This window comes from Canis lupus, chromosome 2 (assembly GCF_011100685.1).
Source record: "Canis lupus familiaris isolate Mischka breed German Shepherd chromosome 2, alternate assembly UU_Cfam_GSD_1.0, whole genome shotgun sequence".
NCBI classification, from domain to species: Eukaryota; Metazoa; Chordata; class Mammalia; order Carnivora; family Canidae; genus Canis; species Canis lupus.
The window spans coordinates 24395148-24420438 of record NC_049223.1 but is presented as its reverse complement, the minus strand read 5'-3'; the positions used below and the strand labels follow the sequence as shown (position 1 = coordinate 24420438).

At 41.6% G+C, this 25291-nt stretch overlaps 1 protein-coding gene and 1 pseudogene across 2 annotated transcripts in view; one reads left to right on the top strand and one right to left on the bottom strand.

The window, feature by feature from the left end:
- CELF2 (CUGBP Elav-like family member 2) overlaps nt 1-25291 on the top strand; it is an 814024-nt gene that overhangs the window by 451876 nt on the left and 336857 nt on the right. The gene's annotated exons all lie outside the window — the stretch shown is intronic.
- LOC106560200 lies at nt 16875-18106 on the bottom strand (annotated as a pseudogene).

Below are 25291 nucleotides of genomic sequence, written 5' to 3'. Positions count from 1 at the left end.
ACTGTGGGCTAGTGCTGAGGTAGATTCTGCTCTGTTGCATGGCCTTTGGTTTCCTGCATTCCAAGTGTCATGTTTTAATGTTGAATACCATCTTGGTAAGTCAAATGGATTAATCTTCTCTCTAAATAAATTCTTTTTAGTCAACACTGAAAAATTATTGCTCTTCTATTACACACTTAAGGTTGCCGTCTTTAACCTTGGCTACTTAATGGGGTCTTTCACACTCCTCAGCATCGAGGGTTAGAGCCTTCCCTAAAAATTTCTCAGAAGCATGGACACAAGCAACCCATGAAGCTAAAACCTAGAGAGACTTAGGTGAAAAATGGGATAAGAACATACTGGGTTACCTTTGCCTGACGGATTGAAATCCCTCCATAGTCCTGTGTGTGTTCACATCTAATGACAGGTCCCTGACCACCACCACCCCCCATATGTTTGTCATAATGAATTTCTACTTTGAAGGAAGCTCTTTTTAGTCCCTGGGTTTATTGGAAAATAATGAGGTAGCCCATGAACTAGACTTAATTTATGACTTGTAGGTAAGGGTAGCAAACTTAAGTCAGAGTGCAAGTCACATAAATAGGTAAATGTGTCCATTTAGGTGAAGGAAGGGGTCCCCTCCTGAACTTGTCATTTGACTGTGTTGATTTCAGTGCAAAGGCAGCAATGAGTCTTCAGCCATTTCCACTCTAGCCCGGAAATGCCTAAAGGCAAAAATCAAATCTAAAGTTTGATTTAGATTCCTCATGAACAAGGCTGTTGAGTTCCCACCATATTCACAGTTATTGAAAAAACTTCAGAAAGCTTCACTCCTAGCCAAAACTTAAATTCTAATATTATATGCTCCCGTTCAGCCTGAAAGGATAAATTGGAATCAAGAAGATATTAGACTAGATGTCTTCCTTGGTATCACAGAGCATGACCAATAAAAAAGAAAGCACAACATTTGGATATTATTTCGCAACTACTGGACAAATCTATAGTTAAAATCTCTGAAAGCCATGGTATTCCTTTACTGGGGAAGCTCTAAAATCATTTTCAGGGGCTCCCTTTCCCCCACCCTAACTTTATGGGAAAGGATGATTTGATAATGCCTATAAAGGTGCTTTATGTTTATCAGAATCTAGCACTAAGGAAATTGAAGCTATTTAGATGGATGTGATCAGTGATTAAGGAGTAAACTGACCACTCTTGGAAGGTGATTTAACACTTTCAGACTTTTAAGATGTCATTTAGTGCCCTGGAAAAGGTAATTTCCTAAATAAGTACTTTTGTAACTTCAAAGAATTAATGACCACCAAAAGTGAGCAAATTATTCCCTTTTTTAGTTTTAGGATCAGGTTTATAGAATTATATCTGAGACCATCCACCTTTCAAAGGGATTTGATTTTATGTCATTGCAGCAACTTAAAAAAAATATCTTGAGAGCAACAGAAAGCCTGGGGCTTTTGTCGGTTGTACGTTTTCAGACACATCTACAGAAGGAATGAGGAAATAGGTTGTGTTTTTTTTTTTTTTAATTTTAAACCACACGTGAACCTTCCCTTCTCATGTCATCATTTTAGAGTCAACAACATCATTAAGCCCTCTCATGCAGAAGCAGTGCTACTGTTTAAATCAAACAATAGTAATAATGACGGTAGCACATATCTAACTTGTGCATAACTTTTAAACTTTACAGAATGCTTTCACATCCCACTGTCTCACAGTGGCAATTATGAATTAGCTATGAAGAGCTTTTTTTCTGGTCAATAAGAAAAGCTCTCAGCTGGGCATGAAAACCTCTCTCAGCTCTCACAGTGGTAAAATACTGCCATGATTTGCTCAGAAAGGCTGCGGAGTCACTGTCTTTGAAGATGAAAACAAAGTGCATTTAGAGACAAGATGAAATTTAACCCTAACCCAATTCTTGGGGTCCAGAAAAAAAGGCTTTAGCCTCTTTTTTCCTCATTTACTAGAAGAATATCTTGCCATCAAAATTAATTATATATTTGTGAGGCAAATGTTGAATCATATCCAAAGAGATATAGCCCAATAATATAATATTGGGCTATATTATAATAATATAGTCTCCTCTCTTGAATATCCTGTAGTTACAGTTCGATTTTACACAAATTTAATGATTTATTGTCCTATCAGCTTTCTGTTATAATTTCATGTGTCTGAGATGCCCCAGCTGGCTTGAAAACTCTTTTAAAAGTCAAGACAGGGCGCCTGGGTGGTTCAGTCCATTGAGCATCTGACTCTTGATTTCGGCTCAGGTCATGATCCCAGGGTTGTGAGATGGAGCCCAACCCTGGGCTCCACACTGAGTGCAGAATCTACTTGTCCCTCTCCCTCTGCTCCTCCCCCTGCTCATGCTTTCTCTCTCAAATAAATAAAATCTTAATAAAATGAAAGGTAAGATTCATTCTTGGAGCTATTTTCATGCTTTCTACAGGGATTATTACCTATAGCACACTTAAAACCATTTACACGACCCATGATTTATATAATCCTAGCCTAAAGATGGTAGATTCATGAGGCCAGTGGTTCCCAAACTTGAGTATGGATCAGAATCAACTGGGGAGCTTGTTAAAATGCAACTCTGGGCCCCACCCCCTGAGATTCTGATTTAGGAGGTGTGGAGTGGGGCTGATAATTTGCATTTCTAATGATGCCCAGGTCATGCTGATACTACTGATCCTGAGGCCACATCCTGAGAATCATTGCATCCGATTAATATTTAAAGTCTCCTTCAAATTTTATTTGCTGATACATCAGATCTCTACCAGTTTTTAATTGGAGTTTAGGAGCACAAAGCAACATTACTCATAGAAACAAATGTTGTCAAGTAACTAGCTGCTAAACGCAGAAGTTAAAAGACTTAAAAGAGATCAAGCTGAGCTCCAAATATATCAGATTATGAATGAATAGCTCTAACTGATTAATGATAATAATCATTTTCTAAGTGAGGATGTATTCCACATCATTAGCACAGCTACTACCCAACTTATGAATGGATCATATTCTAGTTTATTTAGTATCTGTTGTTTGAAAACTCAAAATGTTTTTTGCCACAGAAGAACTGCAATAAGCAATCGTAGCAAATGTCTCTCTAACTCATAATTCACCCAAAGATAGTTCTAATAATACTGCGGATCCTAATACTGGGTTCCTAAGGGAAACCCTTGGGATTTACGGTGATACAAATCACCACCAACCAAACAGGGTTGCCAGATAGAGGGACAGAGAGGAAGGAGATGGAAGTTCTGTTTTGGACACATTGAGTTTCTTTGGCACACTGGGGAGTTATCCACCATGCAGTATTATGGGGCTATGCCCACCTCCACTGAAGTTCACTCAGATTCCATTTGCCCTTCCCTTTTTGTCAGCCAGACAGTGATGAGGGAGAAGGATGTGTCTTCCTTCCATGGCTGGGTCATGACAAAGCACAGTTCGGGGAGAACTGCACGTACTCCCCGTATTTATGTGGTTTACGTGGCATAAACCACTGGGGATACTCCTGGTCTTCTTTTTCATAATTCTCATCTTTCTTATCAAGGGCCAGCTGTGGACAAGCCTACTTAGATATTTCAGCCACCATCACTGTAGCTCTACTCCCATAGGCTTCCTACTATGCCCACAACCCTTCCCTTTCCTTTCCTTCTTCAGATTTACAAAGAACTAACAGCTGATGGAGGTGTTTTTTGAGACATCCATTCACTTACTTTTCAGGAGAAATCCCAAAGTACTTGATGCTGAGCAGGTCTTCTCCATTGAGGATGGGAAGCATGTCTGGGAATAGGGAATTAAGGAAATCGGTAGACAGGACCAGGTGGCCAGAGTCAGGACCAGGATAGCTGCAAGGCATCATGAGTTGCCATCAGCCCCTGTAGCCCTGTATCACTGCATGGACTGCCTCAGAACCCACCCCAGATCCCAGGTACCAGCAAGTTCTGTATCATTTGGGGCTAAAGGAATAGAAGAAAGTCATCACCATTGGCAGATCAGAAAGAAAAAGAAATTCCTCCAGCCATCTGATGGGTATTGTTTGGGGTGAACCAGAGCAGCTGTTCTGAGCTGGCCATTTGTGGCCAGGAAATTCCCAAGTACACACACACACACACACACACACACACACACACACTCTGTGATGCTGATTTCATTGATTGTTGATTCATTCTTTCCTACACCTGATTGCACATAGAATTTTAGTCTGTTCGAGTTTGGGTACTTTGAGAAGGAGGTGCCACCAAGAAGGAAATACCCATGAAAGGATTTTATTAGAAGTGTCTGTGAGAGAAAATGGAGAAGGATCTGGAAGAGGCTGGGAGAGTGGCCAGACTGCAGTGCCATGGAAGGAAGACACATCCTTCTCCCTCATCACTGTCTGGCTGACAAAAAGGGAAGGGCAAATGGAATCTGAGTGAACTTCAGTGGAGGTGGGCATAGCCCCATAATACTGCATCAAAAGTATCCAGGGACTGAGCCTGAGGGAGAGGAAGGCTGGGTAGAAGTTACCAAACCCAAATCCGACGAAGATTCCACAAGGCTTGGGGGTCCTTGAGTGAGAGCTATCCTGGGTCTTCCAGGAACGGGCTTGTCTTACTATCCCTTCTGTGCCCAATCAGTGGCTGGGAGCAGCTCTTGGGAAGCGTGACCCGGAGGCAGCGTGCTGGTGGATTCAGAACACAACAGCTGTGGTCCTTGGTCAGTTATGCCTCATGTAGTTGGAATGTTCTGGAAGGTGGGTGTGCTTCCACATAGACCAATAGGCAAAGCATCTCAGGAAAATCTAAAAATTGTGCTTTGCAGGGGACATGGCGTGATGATATTGGCTATTAAAGTCAAGAAGAGAAAATAAAAGAAAAAGAAAAGTGCTTCATTATCTTTAGTTCCTTAGAAAGTAGAGAGCAGAGGCGCCTGGGTGGCTCAGTCAGTTAAGTGTCTGCCTTCGGCTCAGGTCATCATCGCGGGGTCCTGAGGTCGAGTCCCATGGTTGGTTAGGCTCCCTGCTCAGCGAGGAGTCTGCTTCTCCCTCTGCCTCTGCCCCTCCACACTGTTCATGCATGCTCTCCTTCTCTGTCTCAGATAAAGAAAGAAAATCTTAAAAAAAAAAAGAAAAAAAAAAAAAAAAAGAAAGTAGAGAGCATTGGTCATTAAAATCCACCATGATCTGAAAATTTTGCCTTAAGCCTATGGGTTCAGCCTCTCTGTCCCTCCAGACTGATATTCAGAGGTGGTAAGAGGAGCAAAATGAACCGCCTTGGCCTCCGTCTTCTCTCAGAGCCGTCAGCCTCAGGGAGGGCGGAGCGGGAGGTACTGGGGAGAGCACCAACTTAATCATTGCTGCTTAATAAGCAAGAACTGGCAGTGCATCTTTTTTTTTTTTTTTTTTTAAAGATCGCTAAAACTTTCATTCTTTTGACCTAGAAAAAAAAAATCTTGGCCTTTAAATGTGGAGCACCTAATTTTTCATTTTATAAATAATCTGTATTCCATTGCACGGGGTGGAATGCATAATGATGTTTAGAATACCAGCTGCCACCTAGCGATGTTCCCAAAGTTAAATATACATCTATACATATATCATGCTGTATTTTAAACTATGTAAATAGTTTGCTTTGTGTCTCTTCTGATGTCGAAATGGAGAAATGAGGAGTTACGGATTCCAAAACTCAAGGAGTACTGTATACTTTATGCTGTTTGTAGGAGGTGGGGGTGTGCGGGGTGGGGGCAGGATTCTTTTAGATAACTTGCTGCTGCCTGTGCATTGTGTTCTGATTGTATCATTCTTCACTCTGTTCTTTTAGGCTGAAAATAATGTGTAACAAAAATGACACCATATCAGCGCATTTTGCTTAAGATACTAGTAGTAAAAGACTTTCGGTCATCAGAGTGGGACAGTTTCCTAAAGTGCAATATTCTCTTGGTAAAGAATCCACACTGAAGGTCCGACCATTATGATTACTGATAAAATTTCTTTTTTGTGATAAAGAGATACACTTCTAATGATTGGAGTTAAAATGAATAATAAGGAAATGACTCTAAGTTCTGAAAGACCTTTTTTTTTTTTTTTCTTGTTAGGAATGAGAATACTTTTAACTGACTCTAATAATACAGAAATGGGATTAACAAAGACTTTGATTTTCTTCTGGGAGGAAGAACAGCTGAGGTTGGGAGTATGATTCTAACAAAAGTATCCAGGGACTGTTTCAAAATGCGGGATTTGCGCAAACCCCAAAAGGCGTGGATTGAATTCCACCAAGTTGCAGGCGAGGGTGGGCAGAAACAATGGGGAAGCAGAAACAATGAGGTGTCTCTAAGGACTGTGACTCATGGGGGCTTCCAGGATTTGAAGGTGCGTTTTCTTAAGCGAAATGGAGACTTAGCCATTAAGTAGAGCAAATAATTGCCTGTGGATCAACCAGTCTGTCCCCTTGGTTTACATAATAATAAGCAAACTACAAACATTCCTATTTTGCTGCACATACAGAAACACATTCAATATCGCATGGGCTCCATGTCTCCCTCTCTGTCCCTTACACACGTGCACACACATACACACTTATAGGCACATTCATGTATTCACTAACCCATTACACAAAAAGGAAGGAATGGTCTCCATAGTTCCTTGCCTCGGAATACATATCGAATACAGATGCATCCCCTACACATCTGAAGTAACGGGCAGCTACTTGAGGTCTGTTTATATAAGCCTCCCCACAGGAGTGGAGATATTTGTCCTCAGCAAAGCTCAATGGTCTGTGGCAATTAAAGATATGTACGTCTAATGGTCCTGTTTTCAACAGGCTGTTGGTGATGCTGGTGTCTGAGGTTACCAATTTGCCACTTAATAATTGTTGCTTAAATATTTGTTTGGGGTGGAGAGCAACCTCCACCAGCTGCTGCGTGGACTAACAAAGAGGCCTCATCAAGGAACTGAATGGGACAGCCTTCTGATTAGAATGACATCTTTAGAACGGAATAATTTCCATTTCTGTTATTATTTTTTAACATGACGTTAGCTAGAGAGTGGAAATGTTCTAGAGGAAAACAGTTGAGAAGCTTCTGCTTCTGCAGTCTGCGCAGAGCAAACATGTTTCGGAGAAATGTCTCCTGAATACGCCCGAGCCCCCGTACTCACACTTCCTCCAAAAGCAAGAGATAACTTACAGAGTCCTTGCTTTGAATTGCCCAGGCAAGAAAACCTTTTAAAATAATTGTTTTTAAAAACGATTACCAAAAATACTGATTATTTCATCCCTGTAAGTGGTAAACAGTGATCATCGAAAACCAACTCCCATCTTCCTGTCTAGAAAAAGATGTAGTTCCAGGAAGGTAGGAAAATGCCATCTCGTATAGATCTATTATACACCTCTCTTTCCAGGTTCTGGTCTTGCATAAATCTCTTGCCTGAACTCTAAGTTCCAGATTGGATATGTAATTTTTTTACTCCCAAGATTTTGGGTTGTTTTGGCCAGGTTTGTTTGTTGATACTCTTCAGTCCACCAAGAGGAGACTGTGTGTTTCTTTACCCTCCTTTTCCTTTCAGTAGAAAAGTTGGGTTGTGCAACTTTAGGTATGGGGAAGCAGAGAATAAAATAGGGCCCCAAAGTACAAATCAACAGATGGATGAGCGTGTCACTGTGAAGGATCCTGGAGTCAATCAGACATCCTATTCCATGGAATCAGTGACATCGGATGCAAAGGGAACTAGCTAAGAATGAAGAGGCCTGGGATTCCAATCCCAGACGTCCTTCCTTGGGCACACTCTGTTCTCGAGCACCTCCACACCTTGTCTTCTGGCTCCTGTCCCTTTGGAATGGCTTGCATTTCTGGCATGCCTATCTTCTCTGCTTCTCTCCTGCTCATTCCAGGCCCGGGCCAAGGGCCACCTCTTGTGAGGAGACCTGCCCAGTCCTTTCCATCAGCCCTGAGCTCCTCTTTCTCTGTATTCTCGTGGCTGGCTACTTTATTTGCATGTGCACACTCCGTAATCCCTCATCCATCTGGTTCCTATCTGCGTCTCCGGTGCCTTGTCCCCGCACCTACCCCTTCAACCCACTCTCTCAACCCACCCACATATTTTTGGCTCCTCTCTATCTCTGGTTTTTCCTCCACCCTATAAATTTGCACAGAGCTCTTCCATCCTGAAATGTCCTATTGGAGCTACCTCCCCTCTGGTTCCTAGCCTGTGTGTGTGGCCTTCCAAACCCAGGTCTCTTGAAAGAGAAATGAATCTGCACTGTTTTCACATCCTACCTTCCTATTACTCGGTCCTCTACTGCCTTGCCTCTGTCCTTCGTGCTCCACTAAAACTGCTCTGGTAAAGGTAATCAATGACTTACTAATTGTCAAAATGGACCCCCTATTGAATACTTATATATTGGCTCTCTCTGTGTACTGAGATCACGATTTCTTGTTTAGGGGAGCCCCTGGGTGGCTCAGTGGTTGAGCGTCTGCCTTTGGCTCAAGGCGTGATCCTGGGGTCCTTGGATCAAGTCCCGCATCAGGGAGCCTGCTTCTCCCTCTGCCTATATCTCTGCCTCTCTCTGTGTCTCTCATGAATAAATAAATAAAATCTTTAAAAACCAACAACAACAACAAAAAAAACAGTTTCTTATTTAGGGAAACGGACTCTAGGTTTTCCCAAAATGTGTTCTGAGGAAACTTGGTTATGAGACATGTGAATAGGTTTTATGTAAAATGAAGAGTTCTGTGGTCAGATAGTTTCAGAAGGCTCTCTCTATATAATCCTCTTTAAAGATTCATGCTACAAATTAGCAGGGCATTTTTACTTTAATCTGTAAAGCTTATCTTAGATAAAACTAGGAATATCCTCTGAGAAATGCTGCCCTTTAAACCATATTCCCCATCACCGTTCTCTCCTGATTCTCTGATTTCTCTGGCTGTTCTCCTAATTCTCCTCTCTTTCTGTCTGTCTCTCTGTCTCTCTGTCTCTTTCTCTCCTTTGTATTTCACAGGGTTCTGCTTAACCCACTAATCTTCTTTCTATATATTCTCTCCTTGGGCGAGCTCATCCTCTGTGGTTCAACGTATCTCCTGAATATCCTCGATTCCCTGCCTAGGTCTCCACTTCTGAACTTCCCATTTACTTGAGACTCTATATCCAGTTTTCTACCATACATCTCCCCTGGATGATCCTCAAGCAATTCCGATCTAACATGTCTCCAATTGATGTGATTATTTCCACTCCCACCCACCCCTCATTTTGCCCTGTTTTTGTTTCTGACTACAGGTAAAAACTAGTGGCACCCATTGAATCACCCTTAACATGGAGCACAGTTGATTTTGCCTGTGGCTTCACTCCAGATTCAGTCACAACAGGATGGTCATGTGATGGAAGGCTATGAACGGAGGAATGGAGAGTTTCTTTAGTAGCAAGGAATATAGGAACCTAGGGAGATGACTAGACAAAGCAAAAGATAACAATATGCTCCCAGATGGGGTATGACTTCTGGGGGCCCCAGGTCTCCATACCACGCCATCTCAGCAGAGTCCACATTCCACTGAGTCTAAGAACTTTCGCCTGTGACATTTTGAAAGGGCATTACACCCTGGCACCCACCCACACTGGGCTCTTCTAGAGACCATGCCCATAAGCCTGCCCACTCACCATGTGGATGAGGCATGGCTTGAGTGGGAAGATCAGTCACCGGCTCTTTAAAGACAATCTTGATAGAAAATTTATGGCAGATTGACCCAGGTTCCCTTCTTGAGTCCCTGGGTCCCACTGCCTTTCTGGTTTGGGCTTTCACTGGACAACTGCATTCTTGGTGCCTTCCATATACATTGTTGTTATTACCTTCTATTTAGACGTGCAGCGATTGTAGGGCAGTGTCCGTAAATGGAACGTCGTGGACGTAGGATTAGCTACACCTGTGTTTAAATCCTATTCTCCTTTTTCGGCTCCTATGGCTTTGGACAGAGCTGTTGGAAGTCTCTGTAAACTGGGTATAAAAATATCTACCTCACAGAGGAGCCATGAGGATTGAATGAGATAATTCACATCAAGTGCCAAGCACATGGTGGCCATTCAATAAATGGCAGTTACTATCACATACTACATTGGATTCGTCTTTGCCTCATGGACTGGGTCTCCTACATCCATCCTTTCACCAATACTGGAAGCCTATATATATAAATTATGTAGCTCACAATTCCACTGAAGGATTCTCATCCCAATTAAAAGTTTTCACACAATTTCCTCCCTAAGTGCTGGGAAGGTGTTAAGAGACAGTAAAGCCTGAAACTCAATATTTAGATAAATAAAAAGTACAAGGTATTTAGAGTCTCCATAAGATAAACCGGATTTGGGTTATAAAGCCTTATTGGAGTCTCTCACATAATAAAAATCTATGAAATATAATTGATCAAACTCAAGGAGATGAGGAGTCATACAGACCCTTCTGAGATTTGAACTTAAGGTTTTAAACAGCCTACGCATAGCAAACCTGAAGCTTAGTGCATTAAGCTATGCCCGCTGGCTATGGGATTATATACAGCAATTTACTATTAGTGAAAGGAGAAGAACTGCCTGCTGTATTTCTCTTTTCCCTGGTCCCATCTCTCAACTATGGTGTACGTAAGTTGAGTAGACCATCTTAAAGAAACCTTGGTCCCGCCTGGTCAAATTCTCATGGACCGAGACTGAAATTAATTTTCAGTTTACAATGTAGAGTTGAGCTTCGGTTTTTACCACAAAGGCAAAGCACAGAGTAATTCTTCAGTTTCCGCCTCAAAAATATATCTTCCCATATTGGCAACACACCGTTCAGATCTTTATCTGAAAATGAGGGTTGGCCACTTGTTGCAATTAACAGTGGGTGGAGGGTAGAAAAGAAAGCCAGCAGTTTCTAGTGCTCACGAGTAGTAAAACATGGAGCACTAAGTAGACGCTCTCCTCTCTTCTCCCTGTGTGACTTGGGGTACTTTTTATTTAAATGGTTTATTTTCCCCAATGAAAAGATCCAGAGGTCAGAAACTGGAAGGCCTTAATTTCTAAAGCCGGGTCCACAAATTGACCATTCGGTTCCAGTGTTCCTTAGTTGTAGGATGGGAACAACATCTTAGATGAGAGATCTTAGACGATAGAGATCTTAGATGTGACTCTGTTATCCTGAGAAATGTTTGTAAGTGATTGACAAAGACCAATCTGATTATCATTTTAAAGTGACATTTTCAGCAATTGCACTGCTGGGGATTTATCCCAAAGATACAGATGCAATGGAACGCCGGGACACCTGCACCCCGATGTTTATAGCAGCAATGTCCACAATAGCCAAACTGTGGAAGGAGCCTCGGTGTCCATCGAAAGATGAATGGATAAAGAAGCTGTGGTTTATGTATACAATGGAATATTCCTCAGCCATTAGAAACGACAAATACCCACCATTTGCTTCAACATGGATGGAACTGGAGGGTATTAAGCTGAGTGAGATAAGTCAATCGGAGAAGGACAAACATTATATGGTCTCATCCATTTGGGGGAATATAAATAATAGTGAAAGGGAATAGAAGGGAAGGGAGAAGAAATGGGTAGGAAATATCAGAAAGGGAGACAGAACATAAAGACTCCTAACTCTAGGAAACGAACTAGGGGTGGTGGAAGGGGAGGAGGGCGGGGGGTGACTGGGTGATGGGCACTGAGAGGGGCACTTGATGGGATGAGCACTGGGTGTTATTCTGTATGTTGGTAAATCGGACACCAATAAAAATAAATTTATTATAAAAAAATAAATAAATAAAGTGACATTTTCGCAGGCCTCCTAAACACTCAACAATACCAAATGTACATTTTGCACAGATCATGGGAAGCAGGCCCTTTCACTGTTGTTTTGCAGATAAAAAAGAGTGGGCTTGGGTATTGCCGTCCGGGTGACACAGCTGGTAAGTCACTGAGCCCAGTCCGGGACATGGGTCTTCTGACTCTTCTGAGCATCACGGGCTGTGCTGCAGACTCAGTTTGTATCTGCATTTATCTTTGTGAAGTGAACTTAGTGTCTTAGCTCACGTCAGGCTTGGTGAGTCTTCTTGCTTGGAGCTGTTTTACCCTGCACCCTTCTCACGTCTTTAGTTTCAGGGAGGAGAACTTGAAATCACCTTTAATTTAGTTCCCTTTGACTTTTATCTCCTTTTCTGGGCTCAGGACCTGGTTCCACTTTCTAGTGTCAGGTTCCTGATTGGTCAGATGACACGGTGCCCCCGGCAGGGCTTTGGAGATGCAGAGCACCTGTGGCTACGAGGATTGGTGATCATCAGCATGATGGCTAACCTTGCAGTTCCAACCACAGTTGCATATCCATTTCCATTGACTGTCACATTCCCTCCTGCCTTTTATGATCTGAACGTTTGAGATTTCCCCTATCTTCCCTTGAGGGAACTCAAAATGCTTCTCGTTTACAACCCTGGGGCCCTCTCTGGGCCCCATCCTGTATGTCAGGCCTCATCATTCACTGCGCATCTTCCAGGTAACTGTTCCTCTATCTGCACTGCTCAGCCGTAGTCTTCTCTGCTGTTCCCATCACTGAGTTATTTTTAAGTGCAGATTCCACCTACATATCTGTGTCCCGGAAAGATATTCCGGCACCTAGAAAGTTCCTGCTGGTTAATTTTCTTCTGTCAGGAGCATTGCCCTGATTTGGGCCAACTCTTGACAGCCTCCCACGGGCAAACACCTGCAGAAACCTGCCGGTAGCCACAGGTGGATTCCGGGCCCTGCGCAGTGTCTAACGCTCCTTTCTGAAGTCGAAGTGAGGACAGAAACTCATTGGTTCTTCCCCAAACTGTTGTGGAGAAGAGGGGAGCTTCAGCTCCCCACAAGTCATTTTGTTATTCAGAGGGAACAGCAGGAGCCCAGAACATCTGTTGTTTCAGAGGCGTTTACACAGACACTTAGTGATGCATCAGGTCCGATGGTGTTCGCGTGGTATTTCCAGATACTCTATCAGCAAGGAGTATTTTTAGTCTCTGGGGAATATTGTACATGGTAGACTCATCGTTGACATCTGGCTGGTTCATATGCAGCCACGGAGATCTTTCAAAACAAAACTGTTGCAAAGGATAGTTAAACCCAGAATGTCACTTGGGAATAAAATGTTCCCTTCTCCGACTGTCTTTCCTGGTGTGAAATGTACAAATTTTAAAGATTAGGAGTGAGTCGCTTTAGAGACTCTGAAGCACAGAAATGGAAAGAAAGCATTTTTCTGAATGTCATCCCCTTGCGAAATTATGGGGTGGGGGGAGATTTTGCAGGTTTTTTTTTTTTTAAAAGGGAAGCAGAAGAATTTTGTACATTGTATTGTCTTCACTGGGCTTATTATTCAGGTACATCATTGTCTACTTGGCAGTTCACTGCTGTGTTCCCTGGAATTGGACTCAGCTCAAATCCCACCTCCACCACTTCATAGCTACATGGCCATGAGCACAGCGGCTGACTCCTCGGGGCTCGGGTTCTTGCTCCATAAAACGGGGCTGTTGGTGGTCCCTAACTCCCAGGATTATTGTCAAGAATAAGTGTCTTCCCTACAAAGAGTTAAAGCCAGTGCCCAGTACAGTGAATGCGCTCAATAAATGTTGCTATTTTAGCTGCTATTTTTGCTATTACATGGAAGTGAAAGTACTAAAGAAGGTGGAAGGGTTCTTTCTTTCAGAGAAAGGTGGTACATTAGATGATTCTTTTCTTGAAGTTGATCATAGATTTACAAAAACGTTTCTGTGAAATCATCATACTTGACTCATATCGAAATTACATGACTCAAAAATCAAAACAAAACAACTGCTCTCAAAACATTTCCAGACTTCCCAAGACACTGGTTTTACACCACTGTTCAGTTATTCAGAAACTGAATATCTAATTTTAGCCTAATGCTTGGCAAAAACCCTTCTCTGTCGTCCTTTAACGATTTCACGACCGCCTCGCGGTTCTGATCATTTGAGTCTCTGGGGAAAAACAATCAAATGTTAATCAGACATGATCTGCTTCTTTTTAAAAAGCTGTGTTAAAAAGTAGGTTCACTCAAGATTTTCCTGTTTATATTTATGTTTTTGTCAATGACCTCGATCAGTGGGCAAATTAAGAAGGCAAGACCGGAAGCGTTCTGTGTAACCCTTGGGTCTCTGATGCGGTTTGTGTGTTTTCAAGACATAAAGGCATAGGAGAATGGCAGCTACAAGTTGACCAGCGTCCAGAATAATTGACTGAATTAGAACTCAAAATTGTACCATACGTGCCAAGAATGCAATAGCAACAATTTGGAATATTATAGTAGCTTATGAATGGGGTATCAGAGCCACATCTACCAATTGTCTAGGAAGCAGGGGGCAGGAAGCAATTGGCCAGACTCAACAGCTACTGATTATGTTGTAGGCTATTACCCTGAGCCTGCAAACGGAATTTGAAGAGAGGAGAACAAGTTATGAAAATAGGAAGAGACAGTTGTAAAGCCTGGTGTCCAAGCAATATCAGTCATACTAATGCGTATGAGAAAATTAACAAAAATATTCATGAGCAAGGAGGATCTTATATAAGCATATCGCGTGCCTTTTGAGAAGTTGGGAACCAGTTTTGGCTCCTTGGCAGGACCTCATAGCCCATTTCTAGGATTCTAGGCTTCTTGTTACAAAAACCCTAGAAACTGTATTCCAACTTTCAAGGTCTAGTCAGTTCTCCTCACTTGAAGTTCTTCTATTCACTCTCTGGCCCCAGGTGTGGCCAGCATTTTCCAGGAGAAAACACCATTGAGACACAGAAGCCTGAGAGCAAGGGAAGTCTGAGGTGGGATGTGCCGGGGGTCCCTCCCGCGTACCCTCCTTTATTCTCTCGGTTCCAGGCACGAGCTTCCCAACTGGCCAGATAAGGTGAGGCCCAGAAAGTCACTGATCAGCAGACTTCAGATTGTAAATCCAAGAAAGCATGATGGCAGGGCATTGTGGGCATCGCTTAAATAATCAGTAATGATAATGACAATTATAATAAAAATCACATCAGATTATAACTTTACAATTGGCAGAGTGCTGCCGCTAAAGAGCAAATCAAACTTTATGATGCTTGTAAGAGCAGCACGACATGGGAACATATTTGGCAAAACTTGGGAATCAGGGGGAAATAGAGAATCGACAATGATAAAGTGAAGGAGGCACATTCTATAATTGCAAGGGTTTTAGTAACTGTCTCCAGGTCCTTTTTGATAAAAAGAGATTTTGTTGTTGTTACCATGGTGGTTTTAGGAAAGCCAGTGCACCTTTTTAGAGGGAATGTTGACAGCACTTGTAGAGGCAAAACGAAAGGTGGTAAAGAAGGCAGTTGTCGGTCAACATGAGGCAAACCGGGATTCTAGGCCCCATAATGCAGTGAAAAGATACCGGACTCTTATTTTTCCTGATAAATTGCTCAAAAACAGAAGAAAGAGAGAAAAATGCAAGGAGAGTAAGAAAGAGAAATAGCGGTAGCCTCAAATGTCAGAGAACAGTAGCAACAGAGGGGCAATCACAGATTACAGCTGACCGAGGTCTAAGAGTACAATGCAGGATTGTTAACTGCGGGCGCAGTGTTGTACAGCAGACCTCTAGAAGTTTCTCTTCTTGCATCACTGAAACTTTATGCCCTTTGATTAGCAATTAGCCATTTCCTCCTCCCCTCATCCCTGGCAACCACCATTTCAGTCTCCTTGTATGTGTTTAACTATTTTAGAGACCTCGTGTAAATGGAGTTACGCAGTATCCATCCTTCTGTGGCTGGTTTATCTCCCTTAGCATAGTGGCCTCAAAGTTCATCTATGTTGTCGAATACTGCAGGGTTCTTCTTTTGAGGGTGAATAATATCCCACCGTGTGTGTGTGTGTGTATGTATGCACATTTTCTTTTTCCACTCATCTGTCAGTGGACACTTTGGTTATTTCCACATCTTGGCTGTTGTGAATAATGCTGCAGTGAATATGAAGGGTCACATGTTTTAAGATTCAGAATGAGTACACAGGAGGGGGATTGCTGGATCGTATGCTAGTTTTATTTTTCATCTTTTGAGGAACCTTCTTACTGCTTTCCATAGCAGCCGTGCATTTTTGTCTTCTCACCTGTTGTACAGAAGGCTTCCAGTTTTTCCACATCCTTGCCATCATTTGCTGTCTTTTTTAAAATATGTAACAGCCACCCGAAAAAGTGTGAGGTGATAACTTATTGTGGTTTTGATTTGCATTTCTCTGATGATTAGTGTCATTGAGCAAATTTTTTCTATACCTGTTGGCCATCTGTATGTCATCTTTGGAGAAATGCCTATTCACGTCATTAGCCCATTTTTAAATCTAGTTGTTAGTTTTTTTTGCCATTGAGTTGTAGGAGTTTTGTTGTTGTTTTGTTTTGAGAGAGAGTGTGTGAGTGGGGTCAGGAAGGAGAGGAAGAGAGAGAACCTTCAGCAGGCTCCACACCTAATGAGGAGTCTGGCATGGGGCTCGATTTCACAACCCTGAGATCGTGACCTGAGCCCAAAACAAGGGTCGGACATTTAACCAACTGAGCCACTCAGGCACCCTGAGTTGTAGAAGGCTTTTTTTGTATTTCGGAAATTAGCTCCTTATCAGATATATGATTTGCAAATATCTCCTCCCATTCCATAGGTTGCTTTTTCACTCTGTGGTTTCCTTGGCTACGTGGAAGTTTTTGGACTTTTGTCTTACACCACACATGAGTCAATAATTCAAAATGAATTAAAGACAAACATAGGGCCTTAAATGGTGAAACTCCTAGAAGAAAATGGGTGGGGGGGGGTTGTGTGACATCAGCCTTAGCAATGATTTCACAGATTTGACACCAAAAGTACAGGCAACAAACACAAGAACAGACATGTGAGACGATGTCAAGTTTTGGTTCGGTTTTATTTTCTACCATTCCCAGTGTTTGTGCTGGTGCTCTGTTTTGTTGTGCATTAGGTTTCTCTTCCCAAATCATAGAGTTTTATCTTTACAGATGGGCCTGTTTATTTAAAAGAAGCTGTGTCTTTTTCTCCCTTCTCTCCCCAAATGGTATCCATCTTATTTTACAGAGAATATTATCTTCAAAGCCCTTCTTGGATCTGAGACACTGGTACATCTCTATTTTCGCTGTGTGTTACAAAGCCCGCATTCTCTGCAGCCTAGCCCTCTCATTTACCACGCCGTACTCAGCAAATCTGCTCGGTTGTGCTGGCCGTCTTGCTGGTTCTCAACACCACCAACTGGGTCCTGCCTCAGGAGCCAGCGCTTGCTCTTTCCGTGACTGGGCTGCTTTTCTGATGGCTCATGTGCTCTCCTTTCTCCCTCTCTCTCTTAGACACTTGTTATTCAAGTCTGGTCTGATATCACCCGCTCAAAAAGGCCTTCTTTCCCCTCCTCCCCCCACTCAACACAGCATTTATTGCATCTTTAAGATGTCACTAATAAATCTGAAAAATCATCTGGCATCTTGCTGTTTCTGTAGCTGGACAAGTTAGATCTTATTCATCAGCCTGCTGAACTATTCCTGTTCAGAAACATAGATACCACCCCCAATTTTTCTGATACCCTTGTTTTTAACTCTTGTGGCTTGCTGAGTCAAAGCAGCTGAGCTTGATACAAGTTCAATGTCATTTCCTTCAAGAATTAACTCCTCTTTCTGGGCTTGAGATACTGAGGAAGCAACACCTGGCCTGATCCGAACCCTGCGGATGTATTTTTCAAGCAAGAAATCCTGGGTTTCAACAAGAGAACCATTCTCCCTAATAACAACGTTGATGGGAAAGTGAGCATACACAGACCTCATCCCGTAATGGAAGCCCAGGGTAATGCCCTTGACTATGTTCTGTACAGGACTACAGATAGAAAAGAACTGGCTACTGTTTGCACTGTCTCCCCACCATTTGTCAACTCAGAGCCTCTTCTTTTTCTTTCCAAGGATACTGAGTTCTACACTGATGTGATTGAAGTCACTCTGCAGGGTTTCCCGGGGGCCTTTCACAATAACAATGCATCCCTTCAGAGTGATGTTGAAATTTTCTGGAATGTTGATGGTCTGATTGCTGAGAATCGTCCTCCTTCTTGCAGTAGATACGGCAAAAAGCAGAAAAGCCTTCTTTATCAACATATATAAAGTATCCCTTAATCCACCCAGCCCCCTCTCCTCACCTTTCACTTCTTTTTTCTTTATTATTTTTTCTTTCTTTATTTATTTATGATAGTCAGAGAGAGAGAGAGAGAGGCAGAGACATAGGCAGAGGGAGAAGCAGGCTCCATGCACCGGGAGCCCGACATGGGATTCGATCCCGGGACTCCAGGATCGCGCCCTGGGCCAAAAAGCAGGCGCTAAACCACTGCACCACCCAGGGATCCCTCTTTTTTCTTTTTTTAAAATTTTAATTCCACTACTCACTACTTGTCCTGGGATCACATGTTAATTTGTGCGTATCTACACGTAGGTTTTTATAATGAAGATTGTCTCAAAATCCTGAACTACTAGCCCATGGGGGCTATGGGTTAGTGGCCCATCAGGGTCCTCATGCCTTCCTGACAAGTCAACTGAATTCCCAGAGCTGGTATATATCAGCTGCTCAATAAATATTATTAAATAAATAAATGAATGAATGTTTCCTAATTCTCTCATACCTTTCTTCTCATTTGGTTTCCACTTCATTATATAGACTTCTATAAAAATCTGTAATAAAAGATACTTTCTCTTTAGTCAGTGCAGATATTAGAATGATCTGCTTTGTTGAAAGGCTGAATGGAGTATGAACTCACTACGCTGGGCTCACCTGTCAAAGCATTTATTGGCTTTTACCATCCACTTAGCAGTACTCTCTTGCTGCATTTTGAGAGTACTAAAAAATAATAGCCAGAAGAAGAAGGATACGTGTAGTCTGATAGTTGGGCAGTCAGCGTCTACAGTAATTTGCACAAGTTAGTAAGTACTCCACAGGTTGGCATCTCTATTTTTAGAACACTGAGTTTCTACTCCTGCTTTATAAACAAAAAAATATATATATGCATCATAGTCTATTGTCCATGGGTGCATTATTTTCACTGAGACTCTTAGAAAACGTAAGTATTTTGAGCAGCGCTGGCCACAGCTACTCCCCCTTTTTAGGGCTTCACTGATTTTATTGCATTTTGCACTCACCTTTTCCTGCTGAGATAGCATAGAAATAATAATAGCTAACGTTTTTGTGCACTTTCTATGTGCGAGGCATTGCGCCAAGCCCTACTCATGCATTTCCTCATTTAATCCTCTCTACTCTATTAAGCAGGTAAAATTATATTATTCTCATCTTAGGACTGAGAAAACTGAGACTTAACAGCAGCTACACAGTTCCTCAGGATTTAAACCTTGGCCTGTCACATTTTCAAGCCCCTGCTCCTGACTGCTTTGTGGACCATCTCTTCCACTTACTGGCACACTGGCCCTCAAAATTTTATGCACTTGGATCACACAGAAATCATCGAGAGAGGGGTAGGATGACCCAGAACCCTCCAAATGCATGCCCCTAATGTTATATTTCTCAAGTGACAAAACCAGCTCCCAAACTAATAGGAAATATATGAACCTGACTGTCTTGGGGGGAGGGAGGGTGCAGACTTGAGGTTAATCTAGCAACATCTGGGTTGCTGGAAGAAATGGCAAAATAGAACCCAGTCCTGCCAGGCTGACAGCCTCAAAGAAAGGGAGGGAGGCCAGAGTATGTAGCAGTGAGGTCCAGGAAAGTGCTCCTCCTCGGATCAGAGGATGTTAAGAAAGTATACCTAACACCTTCTTATTACCTTGTACTTTCAGCTTTGATCTGAAGGGAAGAAGTTGGTTCCGTCTCCAGACCAGATTCATTTTATGACCTGAGGCATATTCATTCAGGCAGCTGGAGTATTACATTTTCCCCGCAGCTATTTTAAAGCTAATTAATGTATCAAGCACTTTCCAGTTTTCCCATTCTTGTTCGTAACTACCCCCAAATCTTCAATTTCTAAAACGGTTTTGCTTTTGAAGTTACTTTCATTTCTTTGGGCCTACCAGAGCTTTCCTCAATTTTTTTTTTTCATGGTGGAAATTTTATGGGAATACTGTGCTTCTCCATTTACACATTTAAATGGTCAAAAAGTATGTTGCCGGAGTTATAGGCTGAAGAAGTCCCTTACCCCAGCAGTTCTGCTATAGGAACAGGGTTATTAACCCCTCACTGACCCGAAGGCTGCATCTTAACCCGACAGGTTGGCTGAGGTACTGATTATCTCCAGGTTTTCAGAAGATAAATTCAGACATATAGGCTCATATAAGATGAGAATATTCAATAAAATTAGTGATACACTTGAATGATGTACTTTACACATTTTTTACTTTACTACCACCCATTCCCACATATGCACATGTCATAGTGAAATCAACTAAGGGTGTTTGGGGGGGAGGGTCTTCATAAGTGATATGTACCTAAGTTGACACTTCCTCCCTGACCGAACAGTGTACTTGAAGAGCGAACACATATATAGCACAACCGTTCCCCTGCACTCGGAAACCCAATCTACAATTTTTATTGTCTATAAATGCCCAATGCTCTGCTAGGTGCTATTGAAGATACATATTTTTTAATGTAGGCTTTGAACCTTGCCCTCAGTGATTTAAAAACCAGGCTTTCAATTTGCATGTAACCTCTGTGTTCAGTTACTGAGAGTGGAGCATGGAAGTCTCCTCTATGGGAGTTGGCTGATTTTTTTTTAAGACCTCAGGGATCGAGAGATCATGATAAGGAATAATAACACTTATGAAGTGTCTATTACATGACGGGCCCTTGGCATCTCTTCAATTATTTTATCTTTGCAATGTGCAAGTAAGGTTTGCATCAACCCTGCCTTACAGATGGGGAGGTGGGAAGCTTGTTCAAGGAACCACAGAGAGTCATTGAGTCGGAATTGGACTCTTGGCTCTGTCTTACTCTAAAATCCATCTTCTTTAAAGCACACTTGACATCTGACCATAAAATATAAAATTAAATAAAGTTTGGATAACTGCTTAATATGATCAATGTAGGCGGCCAAATAAACTAGAATCTAAAATAGGTATTTTGCTTTGACTAATTTGGCTTATTTAACCATCTTACAGTTACAAGTTAATTGTAAAGTCTCTAAATTACTTTAGGTTATGTGGACATAAGCCTGATGCTGTTTTATTCTGACTCTAATTATATTTAATTTCATATTCCTAATAGCTCTTGTCTAACGGGTGTCCTAGAGGATAGGGAAAGGTATATTTTCAGCTTGCCCTCGGTTGTGTATGTTCAGTAATCCTTAGAACAGGACATGTGTCCTCCTCTAAAGACACTCCATTCAGAAAAGTCAGGCTTACAGATACATTAGGAAATGATTTGCTCACAAAACAACTCTTCTCTCTTAAAGGGATTCACCACAAATTTTGTTTAATCAGTCAGACTCTCTAGTATATTTAATATTGTATTTTAATAAATGAATGTCGATGACACTTCCTTTAAGAAATATTTCTGTTGTGTTAAGTGGGGCACGTCTGTCCCTAGAATTGATCAAATGTTTGTCCTTACGTAGAGCACAAGATACTCTTTTCATGTGATCTCATTCATTCTTGTAATAATTTTCACAGCAAACAGGGACAAATGCAGAGATGAAGAGAGCCAGGGGTGTGAGTGTGTTCACCCAAGTTTATTCCAACGACCAACATTGCAAACCTTATGAAACTTTGGGAGGAAATGTAGTAATATGTTGCCCCCACTCCTTCCCCATCTCCCAAAGAAGCATTTGGGAATTAGGTAAAATTTATTCTATATATAACACATATGAAGATGTTTAAACTGTAATTGCGATTTGAAGGAAATGTTCTTCCAGCGGAACGAAGATTGACCTACTCAGGAATATTAAAATGTACAGGGGTTCACATTTTTGTGATAGCATTTTATCATTTTGAAGACTTATTCTTAATAGACCCCCACATTACATTTCAGTAAAGTGGTTTCATTTTCTTTAACAACCATTAATAGCTATTAGAGGTAAAAAAAAAAAAATAAGGCTTTATATAGATCATTAAAGTACACTTAAGTAATATGTAATTGACAATTAAATCAGCATGGCAATGCATTATCATAAGTTTGATAGATCTGCCTTTTCTAAAGTACCTAGAAGAAAGGGCCCTTTGTAAGACGCCCCACTACAGACTATTCTTGCTCTTTAATTGATCACAAAGAATACATTGTGTTCTTGGTACATGTATGTATGTGCTCGGTAATCATCTTTATACAAGTTTGCTTTTGTGAGGATTTTGATGCAGTGTGTGGGAGCTGAGTTCATGCTAGAAATAGTGTTCTTGGCAAGATTTGGAATTAGCAGCAGCCACCTCTAACCCTGACTCTTTTGTTATCATAATATGTAAAATAGTTGGAGCTTTCTTTCCACTCTGAAAGCCCAGCATCCCCATTCTCTTTCCTTCAACGTTCCTTCACCACTCTGAAGTGGTGAAGCATAAATGTGTGGTCATGAGGCTGGGTCCCGGTGCTACCAAATGATAGCCACACTGATGATGTGTGCCCCTCTTTCTGGGCAGCCAACGGGCATTGACCTTATCCTATCAAGCCATAGAAGAAGCATGTGGGCCATGTTTGGGAAATTAGGACTCTTACCACCCACACCACCCCCAGGAAATATGTGGACGTACCATCCAGAAATTCTGGTTAACACAGTTTATACACTGATATCGAAATATAAACACATAACTGCATTCGAGAGGGAATTCTAATCATTCCCATATTTTTCCCCAGGTGAACCTTCTAAAAACTTTAATTGATTAAGTCCCACTTTTCTTCATTTCCTTATACCTATAGCAACAATGGAATTTAGTGTCAACTTGAAGAAATATAGAATATATTCTCTGTATTTCAAGCTATGAAGAAGGGAACAAATTCAAAAGATTAATTTCCATCTAATTTGCCAGACTCTGAGATAGGTTAACGTACCGATAGAGTTCCACCCACCACCCCCCCCCCACTATCTTATTTAGGTATTTCATAATCTGGACATAGTCAAGTTTAATGTGAGTCTGATTAATCTTGGAAAGATTTATCTGCCTTACTACATATTCCTACTATTATTTAATTTATGGGTTTTATGGGATTTTATGTGAGATAAATGTATCACATTAAAAGTGAAAAAGCATGATGGGTGATTTTTAAGTAGTTTTAAAAATATTGAGATTAGTTACATATTGATACCCAATTAGCAGAAATTAATATTTTAATTTACCTAGGAAGGAGAAAGGAGTCTCCTATAATCAGAGTGAGTTTCTTTATGCTGTAGTATAGTTCTATGCACATGACAACTTCTGGGTGATTTTTTAAAAATTAAGTGAATTAATGAATTCAAGGAGTTTAAATCACACTGAACGTGACTAGGGCACAGCTGTACTGGGCGATTCAGCTGAACTCTCCATTCCTACCTCACTGCAGCCTGGCCAGTCTGGCTGGAAGGAACATGTGAGATAGGTTCGCAGCCAGAACCCCAGGGGCCATGCATTCCTGGTGCCATATATGAAGGGTCCATATGAGATTATTAAAGAGAGGCACTGCCCTCACAGAAGGGCCCCTGTCCTGAGGACTTTCAGCAGTAGTAGGAAGGCACAAATCCAAGGGATAACTGATGAATATGTCAAGAGAATGCTGTGGAACTGTATAAATTGCTTATTTTATGGGAAGAAGCTGAAAGTCACTGATTTTCTGAGCGTCGGCCATGGACAGACTTCTTGGCAAAGGTGATCTTTAATTTTCCAATCCCGCCATCTCAATTTGATTCTACTACTTGAAACACATTTCATGGTATTAATGAAAGAAATTAAGATTGGCAAGACTATGGAGACTCCTGACTGCAGAAACCAGGCAGCAGGGTGGCCGGTAACTTTAATGCCTCTGGTCAGTCGGCAGTGAAAAGATGCTAACACACCTAGTAGTGCCTCAAACCTCACTATTTTTTTTTTTTAAGATTTTATTTGTGTGTTCATGAGAGACACGGGGAGACAGGCAGAGACACAGGCAGAGGAAGAAGCAGGCTCCCTGCGGGCAGCCCAATGCAGGACTCGATCCCAGGACCCCGGGATGACGCCCTGGGCCGAAGGCAGACACTCAACCACTGAGCCACCCAGGCGCCCTGAAACCTCACTAATTCAAAACAGTCTCCGAAAATTGGAGAATTTCCCAAATGTAAACTATATTTATAAATATTGTACTAGGGAGGCCTGGGTGGCTCCGTGGTTGATCATCTGCCTTGGCCCAGGGTGTGATCCCAGGGACACAGGATTGAGTTCCCCATCGGGCTCCCTGCATGGAGCCTGCTTCTCCCTCTGCCTGTGTCTCTGCCTCTCTCTCTGTGTCTCTCATGAATAAATAAATAAAATCTTTAAATAAATAAATATTGTCCTAAACTAAGGCACACATATACTACTTAGCTAAATGAAGTATGTTAAATGAAAACAAATATGTCACAAGAGGGCTATATTAAATGTACTTTCTAAACTTTAAAATGGTAAGTTATGTCATTAAAATATTTTAAATTTGGGGCACCGGGGTGGCTCAGTGGTGCTTCTCCCTCTGCCCGTGTCTCTGTCTCTCTCTCTGTCTCTCACAAATAAATAAATAATATCTTTTAAAAAATTACTTTAATTTAAAAATTTCACCCAAAAAAAATTACATATTTGGTGGGATTTCTCGTTACAGTGGTGCTTTGACATATGCCCCCTGACATAATTCAAAGGTAGACTACATTAAAAGAATAATCTTCCACAACCGATTGTGTTTGTGCCAAGAATAAAGAGATGTTTTTGTTTTAGAAAATCCATTAATATAATACATCACCTCAGCAGGTCAATAAGAAAGAAAATGATCTTACACAGTAATTGAATTTAAATTAAAAAATATTTTAAGGGGATCCCTGGGTGGCTCAGCGGTTTAGCGCCTGCCTTCGGCCCAGGGCGTGATCCTGGGGTCCTGGGATCGAGTCCCACATCAGGCTCCCTGCGTGGAGCCTACTTCTCCCTCTGCCTTTGTCTCTGCCTCTCTCTCTCTTTCTGTCTCTCAGGAATAAATAAATCTTAAAAAAAAAATTTAAGAAGGCACACAATAAAATTAAACCCTAATTCCTAAGGGGGTGGGGCCTCTTAGAAAACTAGGAACTTTTAAAACTTAATAAAAGGTAAGTATTTTAAGCCAATTATTGGATGAGAAATGAGCAAGTTTGCAAATTATCATCATTCATTAAATGATGTTCTGGAAGTTCCGGTCATAGCAATA